This window comes from Colobus angolensis, unplaced genomic scaffold, assembly GCF_000951035.1.
Source record: "Colobus angolensis palliatus isolate OR3802 unplaced genomic scaffold, Cang.pa_1.0 Scaffold13, whole genome shotgun sequence".
NCBI classification, from domain to species: Eukaryota; Metazoa; Chordata; class Mammalia; order Primates; family Cercopithecidae; genus Colobus; species Colobus angolensis.
The window spans coordinates 10,172,009-10,189,473 of NW_012114252.1; the positions used below are offsets into that span (position 1 = coordinate 10,172,009).

Here is a 17,465-nt window from a genome sequence, read left to right on the forward strand (position 1 = left end):
CCTGCTTTTTTTTTTTTTTTTTTTTTTTTTGAGATGAAGTTTTGCTCTTGTTGCCCAGGCTGGAGTACAATGGCACAATCTTGACTTATCGCAACCTCCACCTCCCGGGTTCAAGCGATTCTCCTGCCTCAGCTTCCCGAGTAGCTGGGATTACAGGCATGCCCCACCACGCCCAGCTAATTTTGTATTTTTAGTAGAGACTGGTTTTTCTCTGTTGGTTAGGCTGGTCTCGAACTTCTGACCTTGGGTTATCCACCTGCCTGCAAGAGTGCTGGGATTACAGGCATGAGCCACCGCTCCCAGCCCTTCATTCTTAATAATATTCCCAAATGTTGTATAGATAAATACTGCCACAATTCAGAACTAGAGGTTAAAAAGCAAAACAAAACAAAACAAAACAAAAACAGACAAAAGTTGAAAAGTAGAGTTGAGAGCACAAATTGTCCCCTTTTCTTTCCTTGGTCCTTAGGTTCTTAGACCTGTGTCAGCCATAATTACTGTTGAATGTGAGTCCTGTGTATATGGTCATTTTTATTTTTTCTGTTCCTGGAGGTAGTGCAATAAGTCACCTCAAAAAGGGCAGAGAATGAGGGAGAGAATCTACCTGCATTGGCTTATTGAAAAGATTGGATTATTTCAGAATCCAGATCATTGTTTACTTTTAGCTGCATAAAAGCATCCAAGTAGATTTTCTTGTAGCCTCTCCAAGATAAAGATGCCAGAAACGGCAGCCAAATGCATTGACTTTGAGATTAAAAAAAAAAAAAAAAAAAAAGCTTGTAATTCTTGTAATTGCCTATCACTCCTTGGATTTACTTCTGGGGAGCACCAATTAAAAATCTCAAAACACGTGGCTTTTTCAGTAAAATGATATTAATATAGAGGAAGAGTTTTTATTAAATATGAGTGCACGTGTGTCTGTGTCTGTGTGTGTTTTAAACGTTTCCATAATGAGTTCCCAAGTGCTTTTTTGGCAGTGGTTATTAAAGCTTGTGTGTTTGCGATTTATTTGGCAAAATGCCTTTAGTGAAGAAAGGATATAGTGTTCCCTTGGTTCTTTGCCCAAAGTAATTTTGGAGAAGTCTGTGACTGTATTTAGTTCATGTCATTCATTGGAGACAAGTCATTGTAATTACATTTGATCACAATCAGTTTACAGTTGTTTTATCATGTTTTCATGCTAAATGTCTACTCAGACATCATAGCAAAATTTAATGGCTACTGTTTTATTTGTACATAAAAAGATTTATAGCCCTTTTTTGCAGTACACATCGGGTTTCAATCATCACTGCTACAGAGTGAGAGGAAAGCTATGGATAAAGAACTATCAGAAATCCTTGACTACATAAAATTTTATTTCGGGTCACCTTACCATAAAAGATATTGAATGTATTTTGTGGCTTTTCCTCCTGACATGCTGCTAACCATTGTAGAAGAGTTGCAATATTTGGAGGAAACCATATGAAATGTGGAACTTAATTCACTTAAGATGGTTTACATTGCACGTGTTTTCCACTGGAAATGGCCATGCCAGCATTATGAATGGCCCCTGGGTGATGCAGAGTAAAAGGCAACGGCGTTATCAATATTGTTGAGATTTAAAAGCAAGTTGTCTTCTTAACCATACGGCTGAACATTTTGTCATTGTTGTTTCAGAAGGTCTGCTCTAACATCTGCACTATGGCAGAGTTGTGTTACAGGGTGTTATTTACAGCTACCAAATGCTGGAGGCTCTCATGTATCAGACAGTCCCTGATTTGCTAATTGTGGAAGCCTTGATTCACCAGTGAATTTGGGTAAATTCACTAGTTATCTCCTAAGTGTCACTTCTCACCATGCCTTATTTTTCCCAAAAGGTTGATTCCAAGCTCTGCTGAAATCTGCTCTTGGTCTATATGTTTGAGTCTACATTGTTGAAGAAGCTCCCTTTAGAAAAGTGTAATTAATGGGAAACTTTGACATCCAGCTGAGAAAATTAGTTTGCATCAAAAAAGGCAAGATAGAGGATTAAAGAAATTTTAGTCCTAATCTAATTAACACCAATTAAAAGATGCAGATGAATTTACACCAACAAATTGTTAATTATGCACCAATTTGCCTTTTTTCTGCAACCAAACTGAAATCAGGAAAGTATTATTATCTTTTTTGTTTGAGGAGGCTTACATTGTGGGTTTGTTACAATCATCTTTTATATAATTAAAGAAAAGGTAGGCAGAAAGAGCATGAAATATTTCAGTCTCCTGATATTTTAATTTAGGTTTACTCTTTAAAAATGGAAAGTACAGGGGAAAAAAAAAAAAAGCAAACAAAAGAATTCCAGAAAGTACAGGATAATTCTGTTAGCATTTATTCACTGACTAGATATTTATTGAGGACCTAGTATGTGCTGGACACTTATGCAACCATTGTTTTTCTCACTCAAAATATTTTAACTTGTTTGTATTTCTAATATATTGCTCATTAGAAAAATTGTATAGGCCGGGCGCGGCGGCTCACGCCTGTAAACTCAGCACTTTGGGAGGCCGAGGCGGGCGGATCACGTCAGGAGATGAGACCATCCTGGCTAACACGGTGAAACCCCGTCTCTACTAAAAATACAAAAAATTAGCCGGGCGAGGTGGCGGGCACCTGTAGTCCCAGCTACTCGGGAGGCTGAGGCGGGAGAATGGCGTGAACCTGGGAGACGGAGCTTGCAGTGAGCTGAGATCTGGCCACTGCACTCCAGCATGGGAGGCAGAGTGGGACTCCGACTCAAAAAAAAAAAAAAGAAAGAAAAAAAAATTGTATAAGCTAATTGTACCAAAATTGTATAAGCTAATTAAATTATGCCCTAGATACATGTTTAAAAAGGAGAATCGAACTTTTGGGCCTCAAGAAATGCTCTTAATGTCCCAGAACTTCTCTTTAACGTGACCTTTTAGGGTATTCAGCGTCCATCTTCCTCACTTGGGGAATCTGTGTTTCTGTTTCCCAGTGTAACTCAGATCTCCACTGTGCTGGGACTTTCTTTTTCCTTGTGAATCACCCTTACAGCTCCTCAGATGGTGATCTGAGTAATTATGTAGGGGGTGGTGAAGCACAGACCTGTTATATCTGCAAATGACACATCTGTCCAAATGTCATGTAATGAGTAACCACAATCCACTTTATATAAGCCATATTTCTTCCCTTTCCAAAATGGGAAGGAGAGGGTGGGAGGGAAATGTCTGGTAGAAATGGGAAGAAAAGCATTTCTATGGATTCCTCTAGCCATTAATTACATAGAAAATACCACAGCTGCCCTCAGATTTCCAGGTGCACGTTATTAAACATCATTCAAAGAAAACGTTTGGCCAACTAGGTCCTGATGTGAGAAACAGCATCCTAAAGAGCCATGTATGTTACTGTCTAATGCATGTGCTTAGGCATTAAATAATATTAAATGACCATGTTATCTTCTTGGGGCAATAGTTAATATAAACATTTAGGATACTCAGTTTGTACTTTTCAGTATTTGTGCTGGAAGCTTTTGCATTCACAACTTTGAAAACTGGCTAGTGTTTTCATGGGAAGTGTCAGTTTAAAGTTGGCCTACTAATTAATGGGGGGATTTCAATATGGCAGTGCCTATGACAGCAAATGAAAAGCATTCTTTATAAACATCGTCTTCCTTCACAGATTCACAGGATAATATCTGACACCCATTTTTAATTTCTGGAGCACCATTTGTACTTCTCTGTGGTCCTGCCTGCAGGTCTTCAATGATACAGTCCACCCTTCCATGAAAACTTACTCCAGTTTTCCTAGATTCTACTTTCATTGTTTTGTGAATCAAGTTAGAAGGTGCATAACTTAGCCTGACAAAGCGACATTCATAAGGTTAGGATAGCAGAGTTGCCTAACTAATCTTCCTGTTGCAATGAAATAAAAGAATGATATCTGAGTTGACCAACCTTATAAAAGGTAATTTTACATGAGGCCTCCAAAAATAATGGACTAGGACTGGTCAGAGAAGAAAACAAACCTCTCATCCTCAATCCAAAACCCAGAGTTTGTCATCACCATTCGAAAAGCTTGTTTGTTTTATACCTGAGACCTTGAGTTATCCAGTGTGCTTCCATCACAGAATGGCCCACCAGGGTAGAAGGATTCTGAGTGTGTTCCCTGGTGCTGTTGCCTAATGTGCCTATGGAATACTTGTACTCCATATTTAGCCCTCTTTCTGTGCGGTAGCAAAGACGTGGATGGCGGCTGAAACTAAGGGCCCAGTCTTTGGCCTTAGGACAGACCACTGGGTTTCTCCCACTGCCTGAAACCTTAGTAGCATTAGCATCAGACATGGACCCAATAAACAAACTGCCTAGTTGATAAGCGCCACATTTTTCATGATGTTTTACTGTGGCCTATCCACACACTCTTTCCTATCCCACAAAAGGAAGAAAAACATAATTTGAGTTGTCCTATAAATTGAAATTTTTCCTTTGTGATTATTTTGGACCAGCACCATAATATCAGATGATTATGGGTGGAGTCTTTAGTCTATGAACAAGTCCTTAAAAGGAAGTAGTGCTGTAACTTACTGCATCTAAAGAAGCATCATCACTGACTGTAATGAGTGATTCTGGATTGGATCTTGAGCCAGAAAAAAAAAATGGAGATAAAACACATTATTGGAATAATTTGTGATATTTAAACAAGGCCTGTAGAATAGATACTAGTATCATACCCATGTTACATTTTCTGATTTGGATAATTGCAATACAGTTGTGTAGGAGAGTGTCCTTGGTTTGGGGAACCATTTAAGAGTATAGGGGCACAATGAATATAACTTACAGATGGTTCAAGGAAAAAAATACAGGTGCATAATATATAAAAATAAATATATATCTGTATATATTATGCATATCTACCTATCTATATCTGTATCTATGCATATGGAGAGAGAGAGACCAAGATAGAGCAGTAATGATAAAGAAATGTGGCAGAATGTTAACAGTGCTAACAGTTGGTGAGACTGGGTAAGGGGAATTCAGGAATTAGTTATTAGCTATCCCTGCTTTTTTTTTTTTTTTTTTTTTTTTGGAGATGTAGTCTCCCACTGTTGCCCAGGCTGGAGTTCAGTGGCACAATCTCAGCTCATTGCAATCTCCGCCTTCTGGGTTCAAGCAATTCTCCTGCCTCAGCCTCTGGAGTAGCTGGGATTACAGGCATGTGCCACAACACCTGGCTACTTTTTGTATTTTTAGTAGAGACGGGCTTTTACCAGTTGGCCAGGCTGGTCTTAAATTCCTGACCTCAAGTAATCCACCTGTCTTGGCCCCACAAAGTGCTGGGATTACAGGCGTGAGCCACTACTCCCTGCCTCCTTGCATCTTTTCTGTCAGTTTCAGATTACAATCATTCGTCACTTAACAATGAGAATACGTCTTGAGAAATGTATTCTTAGGCAATTTTATCATTGTGCTACCATCACAGAATGTATTTCCACAAACCTAGATGTTACAACCTACTGCATACCTAGGCTGTATGGTATGGCTTATTGCCCCTTGGACATAAACCTGCACAACATGTAGCTACTGAATACTGTAGGCAATTGTAACACAGTGGTAAGAATTTCTTTCTTTTTTCTTTTTTTTTGAGACAGAGTCTCGCTCTGTCGCCCAGGCTGGAGTGCCGTGGTGCAATCTTGGCTCACTGTATCCTCCACCTCCTGGGTTCAAGTGATTCTCCTGCCTCAACCTCCTGAGTAGTTGGGACTACAGGAACCCGCCACCACGCCTGGCTAATGTTTGTACTTTTAGTAGAGATAGGGTTTCACCATATTGGCCAGGCTGGTCTCGAACTCCTGACCTTGTGATCCGCCCACCTTGGCCTCCCACAGTGCTGGGATAACAGCCAATGGTAAGGATTTCCATATCTAAACATATATAAACAGAAAAAGGGTACAGTAAAAATACTGCATAAAAGATTTAAAATGGAACATCTGCAGAAGGCTCTTACCATGAATGGAGCTTGCAGGACCTCAAGTTGTTCTGGGTGAGTCAGTGAGTGAGCGGTGAGAGAATGTGAAGGCCTAGGACGTTACTGTCACTACTGTAGACTTTGTAAACACTATATACTTAGGCTATACTACATTTATAAAAAAAAAAAAAAGATTTCTTCCTTCAGTAGTAAATTAACCTTAACTTACTCTAACTTTTTTTTTTTCTTTTGAGACGGAGTCTCACTCTGTCACCCAGGCTGGAGTACAGTGTTGCGATCTCGCCTCACTGCAATCTCAGCCTCCCGAGTTCAAGCGATTCTCCTGCCTCAGCCTCCTGAGTAGCCAGGACTACAGACACCTGCCACCACACCTGGCTAATTTTTGTATTTTTAGTAGAGACGGGGGTTTCGCCATGTTGGCCAGGCTGGTCTCGAACTCCTGACCTCAGGTGATTCACCTGCCTCACCCTCCCAAAGTGCTGGGATTAGAGGTGTGAGCCACCACACCTGGCCCAACTTTTTACTTTATAAACTATATATATAGTTTCATCATGTTGGCCAGGCTGGTCTTGAAATCCTGACCTCATGATCTGCCCACCTCGGCCTCCCAAAGTGCTAGGATTACAGGCTTGGGCCATCGCGTCTGGCCTATAAATTTTATATATATCTTTAACTGTGACTCTTTTGTAATAACAGTAAGCTTAAAACAGAAACACATTGTACAAAAATATTTCCTTTATCTCTTATTCTATACGCGTTTTTGTATTTTTAAATTTTATTTTTTATACTTTTTGAACTTTTTGTTAAAAACAAAAACACAAACACATACATTAACCTAGGCCTACACAGGGTCAGGATCATCAATATTACTGTCTTCCACCTCTGCAGCTTGTCCCAGTGGAAGGTCTTTAGGGGCAATTACACGCACAGAGCTGTCATCTCCTATGATAACAATGCCTTCTTCTGGAATGCCTCCCCAAGGACCCACCTGAGGCTATTTTACAGTTAACTTTTTTTTAATAAGGAGGCATATAGTCTAAAATAAAGATAAAATGTAAAGCGTAATACATATATAAACCAGTAACATTTATTATTATCAACTATCATGTACTGTATGTGATTGTATGTGCTATATATATATTTATATATTATATATGCACATATATTTGTATGTAAATATGTGTGTGTGTGTGTGTATATATATATATTTTTTTGAGGTAGAGTCTTGCTGTGTCACCCAGGCTGGAGTGCAGTGGCGTGATCTCGGCTCACAGCAAGCTCCGCCTCCCAGGTTCACACCATTCTCCTGCCTCAGCCTCCCAAGTAGCTGGGACTACAGGCGCAGGTCACCATGCCCAGCTAATTTTTTTTTTTTTGTATTTTTAGTGGAGACAAGGTTTCACCATGTTGACCAGGCTGGTCTTGAACTCCTGACCTTATGCTCTGCCCGCATCAGCCTCCCAAAGTGCTGGAATTACAGACGCGAGCCACCAATCCCAGCATGATTTTGTTTTGTTTTATTTTGAGACAGAGTCTCTTTCTGTTGCCTAGGCTGGAGGGCAGTGGTGCGATCTGCAACCTCTCTCTCCCAAGTTCGAGCAATTCTCGTGCCTCAGCCTCCCAAATAGCTGGGATTACAGGTGCATGCCACCACATCCAGCTTATTTTTGTATTTTTAGCCACCGTGCCCAGCCCAGTATAATCTTATGGGAGCACTGTGGTATATTTGGTCTGTTGTTGACCTCAAAGTTATGTGGCACATGACTGTATCTAAAAACAAAACACACCAAAAATTAAAATAGAAAAGCTGGATTCCCAGCAAATGAATGAACCTTCTGACTCATGATTCTGGAAGGAAGGCAGGTTCTACTAAGACAAGGTTCTTAGGCTACTACCACTTCCTCACCCACAGAGGATCAGCCTTCTTAACCCAGCCAGTCACAAGGGATTCTGAGGATGAACATTCACCAGGGCAGGTTGGTTATGTTCAACAGCTTCATGTATTTCTGCAAAATCTACCAGTCTGATGATGTAGTAATGATTCCCCTGTGAAATAATAAATAACAAGATAAAATGTCCCAGGCCCATTTATTTCCCACTCCTACCACCCCCGAAGACTGAACCATAGGTTGAAGTGAACACTTGAACCAAAGGTCACTGTATTGTATGTTCCTGTTCAGACAGGACTTCACAAAGACCTTCTTTTATAAAGAAAGCAACCAGCCAATAAAACCGCATTAGAGTACATTATATATGTGACCAATCATTTTATAAAATCTGATGTAAGCCTTCAGGCATAATTGGAGTTCTTAGCAAAATACTTTGGGTTTTAATATTTCTATGACCCTCTAAGGGGGGCTTAGCAATTACTCTTAAATTTTCAAAGTGATGCATGGAGTTTTAGCTGTGTGACTTCCATTAAAGTCCGTAGGAGTCTTGTTGCTAAAACATCACACAACTCACGAAAATGTGGTCCTTCTTGTGAAATTGTTAGAAGTGATGGGTATGGAAGTATAGCACAGCATTTCTGGTACATTTACAAGCTTTCCGTACTTGTTTCAAACTTTACACTTCTATGAAAACTCGACAGTTCTACAAAAATTGAAGGAGGGGAAAAGCCTATTATGTGTATTCCAAAAGTGAAGGGTGGAAAAAAATACAGTAGAACTAATAAAAAATTAAAATAATTTTTCAAGAAAAGACAATGTTTAAACATATTTATCATCTTTATTTCAGAAGTAATATATCCGCTCCCAGATTTTTAAAGTAAGCTTAAAATCTAACTTAAAAAAAACGAACTTGAATGACAAAGTTTCACTATAATCACATACAATGATTTTGGGTTTCAGCAACCTCCTCTACTGAAACCGATATAATTTAAGCATCATCTGAGAAAAACTTCACTCCTTTAGATGGTGGTGGTGTGAGGGGTTTATTCCCAGTGGATAAGAGGATGGCCTTAAGGTTTGCTGACTCCTTCTCTGTCAAGAACCTCTTAGAGGCCAGGCGCGGTGGCTCACGCCTGTAATCCTAGCACTTTGGGAGGCCGAGGTGGGCGGATCACTTGAGGTCAGGAGTTCGAGACCAGCCTGGCCAACAGGGTGAAACCCCACTTCTACTAAAAATACAAAAATTAGCTGGGTTTGTTGGTGTGCGCCTGTAATCCCTGTTACTTGGGTAGCTGAGGAACGAGAATCGCTTGAACCCAGGAGGCAGAGGTTGCAGTGAGCGGAGATAGAGCCATTGCACTCCAGCCTGGGTGACAGAACAAGACCCTGTTTCAAAAAAAGAAAAAGAATCTCATAGATATTTTTCTCCTGCATCCCTGTGATAAGAGTGCTGTGATTCCTGCTATACAGTCAAACAGATTCAGAGCCCACCTTTGACTCCAGGACCAAATTTCCCCCTTTATTCTGTTTTGTGCTATGCTGGAGAAGACAGTGTGGCAGTTCTCAGGAATTTGTGTGGAGCTGTTTCAGGGACACTCTGAGCTAAGAAAAGGGTGAAAGCCCTGGGAGGAGACCTTCTTTCAATCCAGGCTACATGCTCTGAGTTCTTCCAGAGCATATATAGCTGCTCCATTCCAAACTGTGCTCCCAGATTACATAGGCCTGACTCACAGGAGCCGGCAGCTCCTAGTGCTCAACTCACGGGCTCAGCCAGTATCAGCACCGCCTCCCCTCTGAGCATCTGGTGGCCTTGCTGGTAACACAGTGACGCAGCTATTTCCTCCTAGAGGAGAAACATCTTTGGAGTTCTGTTTCCATAGTCCTTTGGAGGACACTCTAGGCCAGGAGCTGGCCTCAGACATAGAAGTATTTGTTTCAACAGAGAGACAGAGAGAGAGAGAGAGAGAGACAGAGAGAGAGAGAGAGAGACTCTGTGACTGCTTTTTGAGTTAATTGTTGTTGGCTCAGTTTCAGTGGTGCAATGTTTTGCTGTAGATTCATTTACTAAGCAGTACTAAAGTGTCATTTATATGCATTACTGAATCTTGGGATGCTTACAGAAGCATTACTTTCTCCTGAAATCTCCACTTCTGTCTGGATAGTGGATTTTAGGATAGGTTTTTAAAATGGAAAGCTTGACAACAATCACATTTTCAACATAGCATTGAACGAATAGCATCAGTTGGGGATGAGCTATGCCACCAGTTTAAAGTGTCCCAGCTGGGGTCAGGATTAGGAACTGTCTAAATAGGGAATTTCGGAAGGTCAGGGGAGGATATCAAGGCAAATGGGAGGAAATAAGCCATTGTTCCTTTAGAAAGCTTAGTAACCTCGATAATGAGAGGCTATGAAATAGTTCTTTTTATAACTGTAACTTCTTAACTTCCCAGCCCTAATAGCTCCAAGGGTCACTTGCAGAGAGCCCTGGGGCCACACCTGCCTTGCATAGATTAGGGCCCGCTGCAGCTGTCTTCATTTGCAAGACTAAGGTATAGCTCCAAGAGGCTGTGGGTCTCAGCATGGAGCACTCCTTCCTCCTCAATCTCAATAGGCTGGTGTTGCGGATTAAGATGGCCTTTGCAAGCCAGGCTCAGAAATTGCAAGATGAGGCAGGTAACGATTTCCTGGGTTTTATGTATCAGACCTTATGAGGTATGAAGCGGGAAACCTTTTATATGCCTGCCTTGAATTAGCCATACCTTTTACAGTCAACTCTGCTGAAGAGCAGCTGCCTGAACTATCTAGCATACCCATGGGCCAGGCATGCCTTTGGCACACACACAGGTTTGTAAAGAGCTTGTGAATCTATAGGATGATCTCTTGGTGAGGACAGAAGGGACCCATAGCTAGTCAGCATCGGACTGAGGGCTGGATCCGCTTTTTCCTGTAATGTGCGTTTCTTTCACAGAAAATACAATTAGGATAATTCTTGTGTGTTCTCTACAGGAAGGAAGTAGTATACTGCTTGTGAATGGTAGGCTAAATGAGGGAACCATTAAAGGGTTTTTAATAGACTTTTGAACCAAAAGACATAAGGGACTATACTTACGTTGCCTTAATTGAGAAATGTTTTGCAGTGTGAGAAGACTTAATCAAATCTTCATTACATACCTGGTCAGGGACCAGGCTGAATGTTTCTTTAAGCAGTTGGATAAAATGCACATTGAAGACTTGTTAGTTATGTGAGAATATGTCTGACATGCTTATCATCTCTCCTACGGGTGCCTGAGTATCAGATACTTGGTTTACTGTGTTGGGTTGAATGCTTCTGTTCTAATTTCTAATGAACTTTACCACCAGACTACTTGATCATGACTAAGCCCAGGAACAATGCAAATGGAATTGCCCCCTGATGGGGAGGAATGGGCCCAGATGGCCCTTAAAAGGTGATAATTAGGAAATATAGCATATCTGAGTAGCTAGAAAGAGAGAAACTTGTTAAAGACAGTCAATCTGTTTGAAGCAATGGCCTTTCCCTTAATTATATGCATTTTCATTTAGAGTTGCTTTAAAGTAAAATTTTCCCAGGAAAAATTTTTATTAGTAGTGAAAACCTAGAAACCACACACATTTTTTGCTACTCTGTTTCAGATTATTGAGAATTCCTTCCTTCATTTTTTTTGGTTTCCAGATCTGTGTAACAGACTTGCTGTGTGTGTTTTAGGGGGCCATTTTAGGTTATTTTAGCTCTTATGCTAAAACAGTGGGGGAGTGATTAAATGTGAGAAAAATATTAGTATATATTTGTAAACTGAGCTTTTAAAATTAAAATAGTTGCAGGATATTACAGTCTGTGATTTCATATACTTTGTAAGATTGCCTTAAATGTATTGCCTTCTTGGCCAGCGTAATGCCAGATTTTTCTCCAATATGTCATTAAAATAATTTTACATATAACAAGTTGAACTTTTTACAGATTTATATTTTAATCTGAATTAGCATATTTACTAATTATATTACTTATTTGGCTTTTCTTTAGTCCAACTCTTTTTGTTTTAGTGTACAAACTTGGCATTACTCTTTAAGAATAGCAAGTGAGGCCGGGCGCGGTGGCTCAAGCCTGTAATCCCAGCACTTTGGGAGGCCGAGACGGGCGGATCACAAGGTCAGGAGATCGAGACCATCCTGGCTAACACGGTGAAACCCCATCTCTACTAAAAATACAAAAAAACTAGCCGGGCGAGGTGGCCGGCGCCTGTGGTCCCAGCTACTCGGGAGGCTGAGGCAGGAGAATGGCGTGAACCCGGGAGGCGGAGGTTGCAGTGAGCTGAGATCCAACCACTGCACTCCAGCCTGGGCGACAGAGCAAGACTCCGTCTCAAAAACAAACAAACAAACAAACAAACAAAAAAAGAATAGCAAGTGAACTGGAAATGAGAAGGTGGTGACATGAAGAAAGAGAGAAGAAATACGTTCCTTACATCTCTTCCAGCTCCTGCATGTAACGGAGGATCTGACAGTGGCCATTCCTGGGAATTAAAGCCAGTGCAAAAGCTGAAGTGGCCAAAAGACAACTTCTTCCTTATTTGTGAAGTCAGAAAGTAAAATTACATTGAAGGAAGTGCTAAGCTACATTATTCTGAATATTTTGGCAGTCATATCATATTTGGGCAGATGAGTTCCTTTCCTGAAATTACTCAGCACCATCATTCATCCTGACAAAAGTCAGTGGTACAGATGCACCTTTGGGACTGAGGCCAAGGTGAAACTTGCATTTTCCAGGTCTGCCCCCTCAGGTTTGGAAGGACTTTCCATAAAATTGTCCTCACACCCCAAGCATCACCCTTCCTGTCCTTAGTAAGTACACTCTGACTGGAATCTGGGGTCCCAGTACCTTCATATAAATTCATCAAGTATCTTATCCACTCAAAAGTCTCTTATAGCATCTTTCACATTTTAAGCCTTATTACTGCAAAGCGGATATAGTTCATTCTCAGCTTCAGGATTCCAGAAGCATACATACCAGGTCAGAATGGAGAGGCGTCATACTTTCCTTCAGCAAGCTTCAGGGGAGACAGGATTTAAGGTGGGCTGCATATATACCAGTTGCAGGATGTTTTGAACTATATTCTTGCAATCACTGACAGGTCATCCCAAAGAAAATAATCTGGCTTTAACTTCTCGTTATCGGTGAAAAGCAAAAATTACTTAGTGCAGGCATGCTTAAAGGAAGAAAAAGGCAAGAGAAAAGAGAGAGGTAAAAATTACTACCATTTTAATTTCATGATTCTCAGCAATGAAGGGGCATGATTGAAATCCCATGTGCCCAATCATATCTGTAAATGAGAGTATGGTTTTTGAAGACTGTATTCAATTGTTTCAACTTGAGCAATTGCAAGTAAGACCTAGGACTGTGTTTTACCAGTTACTGTTATTTACTGTTACTTTCTAAATGTGACCTGACTTGAAACCTTTATAGATACAATTTTTATCCATCACAGAACATGGTCTAAAGAGAAGAGCAGCTTCAACTTTTTCAAGTATTTTTTTTAAAAAAAGGATTTAACTGTGACCAACACCAACTTGCATCTTGTTAAGGTAACTAATAACTGATTGCTATGACAGTATTTAGAATTTTGTTTAACAGCAACTGTAAAAATCCAAGTTGAAATAGCCTAGGAGATGGATGGCGATTAACTCTGCATTCTTTTTAGACTTTTATTAATTAGCTCTCTAGACTCAAATAGGTTACATCCTCTGAGCAGTAAATTGCATGCCATTTGCAAGCTCTGTGGATGAAATTTGCATGTGGCCTAAATGCTATCTACATTGTTGTGTTAAGTAGCATTTTATCTCTCTGGACTGGTCCCCTGCCTCCTCCCCCAGCCCCAGTGGAAAGTTTTATCCACTTTTCTTGCGGGAAGGGAAGGTTGCATGTAGTTTGGTCATTTGGCGCCATCTTCTTTTTTATTGTTAAATCCACCAAAACCAGTCATGCCTGGCAGTACCAGGCTGGCTCCTTCCGGGGTTCTGGTCGGCTAAGCTTTCAGAGTTCTTTGCTGTTTGTTTACTATAAATGTTTTCAGCTTCTGTCTTTGCTTTAAGATCTGATTAAAAGAAACCTTAAAAAAAGAAGGTAGATTTTGGTTATGTTTTTCCTCTCCACTTCTCTTCCCTGTGTCCCCCAACCCCAATCACCAACTTCCCCCATCCCCAGCGACATGAGCATTTTGTGTATTTGTTTAAAAGTATTTTAGGAAGCACCGTAATGCTGCACAGCTTGGAGGTTAAGATAGAATTGGATGCTTCCCTCACCATCAGTTGATGGAATCATCAGTGTTCCGGTTCTATTTATCTTCATGATTTGAGAATGTTTCTGAACAGCTGCCCTTCCAAGGATGCTGGTATTTAGACAGACCTTCCTGTCATTTATCTGACTCAGGCACATCTCTTTTGAAAGAATTAATATCAAACTTACATATGAAAATCTACCATTTAGAAATGGATTCTTTTCAATACCTACTTTTCAATTCAACCAGGAGATCCCATCTATTTTTAAAAATCATTAATCACATACTTCTGACATTTTCCCTTTCAGTTTCCTCAGGGGGAAAGAGTTATTTGAATAACAAACAAACAAACAAAAACCCCTCATCGCAAATAGCTGTCAGCCTCCTATGTGAACAAAAGCGCTCTCTCACACTGAGACCTACCGTGTTTTGTTTAGTTAGAGGCAGCAGGGTGGTAGGGACACTATGCAGAAAGGCTCGGGTTAATGAGCACTTTCTGGATTGAGTGTCTCTCCTGATTAACTCTTGGATTACTTGCTCTGAGTTGCTCACCCTCTCTCACTGCCCACTCAAGAATTTCCCACATGGTAGCCTCATCCACAGATGCCCCTCCCTGGATGCACTGATGGTAGACAGCATAAAAATGTGTAAGCACTGTGGCTTTCCTGTGAACTGAAAGCAAAAAGCTTAAGCATTACTTTTTATTTCCTTGATCTAAAGAACATGTTTTGGGGATATTTTCTTAATGAATATCTAAGTTGATCTAGAGTTATAAATAAATTCTAGGGCCGGGCACGGTGGCTCAAGCCTGTAATCCCAGCACTTTGGGAGGCCGAGGTGGGCGGATCACTTGAGGTCAGGAGTTCGAGACCAGCCTGGCCAACAGGGTGAAACCCCACTTCTACTAAAAATACAAAAATTAGCTGGGTTTGTTGGTGTGCGCCTGTAATCCCTGTTACTTGGGTAGCTGAGGAACGAGAATCGCTTGAACCCAGGAGGCAGAGGTTGCAGTGAGCGGAGATAGAGCCATTGCACTCCAGCCTGGGTGACAGAACAAGACCCTGTTTCAAAAAAAGAAAAAGAATCTCATAGATATTTTTCTCCTGCATCCCTGTGATAAGAGTGCTGTGATTCCTGCTATACAGTCAAACAGATTCAGAGCCCACCTTTGACTCCAGGACCAAATTTCCCCCTTTATTCTGTTTTGTGCTATGCTGGAGAAGACAGTGTGGCAGTTCTCAGGAATTTGTGTGGAGCTGTTTCAGGGACACTCTGAGCTAAGAAAAGGGTGAAAGCCCTGGGAGGAGACCTTCTTTCAATCCAGGCTACATGCTCTGAGTTCTTCCAGAGCATATATAGCTGCTCCATTCCAAACTGTGCTCCCAGATTACATAGGCCTGACTCACAGGAGCCGGCAGCTCCTAGTGCTCAACTCACGGGCTCAGCCAGTATCAGCACCGCCTCCCCTCTGAGCATCTGGTGGCCTTGCTGGTAACACAGTGACGCAGCTATTTCCTCCTAGAGGAGAAACATCTTTGGAGTTCTGTTTCCATAGTCCTTTGGAGGACACTCTAGGCCAGGAGCTGGCCTCAGACATAGAAGTATTTGTTTCAACAGAGAGACAGAGAGAGAGAGAGAGAGAGACAGAGAGAGAGAGAGAGAGACTCTGTGACTGCTTTTTGAGTTAATTGTTGTTGGCTCAGTTTCAGTGGTGCAATGTTTTGCTGTAGATTCATTTACTAAGCAGTACTAAAGTGTCATTTATATGCATTACTGAATCTTGGGATGCTTACAGAAGCATTACTTTCTCCTGAAATCTCCACTTCTGTCTGGATAGTGGATTTTAGGATAGGTTTTTAAAATGGAAAGCTTGACAACAATCACATTTTCAACATAGCATTGAACGAATAGCATCAGTTGGGGATGAGCTATGCCACCAGTTTAAAGTGTCCCAGCTGGGGTCAGGATTAGGAACTGTCTAAATAGGGAATTTCGGAAGGTCAGGGGAGGATATCAAGGCAAATGGGAGGAAATAAGCCATTGTTCCTTTAGAAAGCTTAGTAACCTCGATAATGAGAGGCTATGAAATAGTTCTTTTTATAACTGTAACTTCTTAACTTCCCAGCCCTAATAGCTCCAAGGGTCACTTGCAGAGAGCCCTGGGGCCACACCTGCCTTGCATAGATTAGGGCCCGCTGCAGCTGTCTTCATTTGCAAGACTAAGGTATAGCTCCAAGAGGCTGTGGGTCTCAGCATGGAGCACTCCTTCCTCCTCAATCTCAATAGGCTGGTGTTGCGGATTAAGATGGCCTTTGCAAGCCAGGCTCAGAAATTGCAAGATGAGGCAGGTAACGATTTCCTGGGTTTTATGTATCAGACCTTATGAGGTATGAAGCGGGAAACCTTTTATATGCCTGCCTTGAATTAGCCATACCTTTTACAGTCAACTCTGCTGAAGAGCAGCTGCCTGAACTATCTAGCATACCCATGGGCCAGGCATGCCTTTGGCACACACACAGGTTTGTAAAGAGCTTGTGAATCTATAGGATGATCTCTTGGTGAGGACAGAAGGGACCCATAGCTAGTCAGCATCGGACTGAGGGCTGGATCCGCTTTTTCCTGTAATGTGCGTTTCTTTCACAGAAAATACAATTAGGATAATTCTTGTGTGTTCTCTACAGGAAGGAAGTAGTATACTGCTTGTGAATGGTAGGCTAAATGAGGGAACCATTAAAGGGTTTTTAATAGACTTTTGAACCAAAAGACATAAGGGACTATACTTACGTTGCCTTAATTGAGAAATGTTTTGCAGTGTGAGAAGACTTAATCAAATCTTCATTACATACCTGGTCAGGGACCAGGCTGAATGTTTCTTTAAGCAGTTGGATAAAATGCACATTGAAGACTTGTTAGTTATGTGAGAATATGTCTGACATGCTTATCATCTCTCCTACGGGTGCCTGAGTATCAGATACTTGGTTTACTGTGTTGGGTTGAATGCTTCTGTTCTAATTTCTAATGAACTTTACCACCAGACTACTTGATCATGACTAAGCCCAGGAACAATGCAAATGGAATTGCCCCCTGATGGGGAGGAATGGGCCCAGATGGCCCTTAAAAGGTGATAATTAGGAAATATAGCATATCTGAGTAGCTAGAAAGAGAGAAACTTGTTAAAGACAGTCAATCTGTTTGAAGCAATGGCCTTTCCCTTAATTATATGCATTTTCATTTAGAGTTGCTTTAAAGTAAAATTTTCCCAGGAAAAATTTTTATTAGTAGTGAAAACCTAGAAACCACACACATTTTTTGCTACTCTGTTTCA

General features: G+C 41.0%; 1 protein-coding gene and 1 long non-coding RNA gene across 2 annotated transcripts in view; one reads left to right on the plus strand and one right to left on the minus strand.

Moving 5' to 3' along the window:
* CLYBL (citrate lyase beta like) overlaps window positions 1–17,465 on the plus strand; it is a 325,078-nt gene that overhangs the window by 73,853 nt on the left and 233,760 nt on the right. The window lies entirely within an intron of this gene.
* Window positions 13,714–14,579, minus strand: LOC105505865. The gene is made up of 2 exons (XR_001000827.1): window positions 14,166–14,579; window positions 13,714–13,972 (listed from the first exon to the last, which is right to left on the minus strand). It is a non-coding gene; the product is annotated as an uncharacterized LOC105505865 (long non-coding RNA).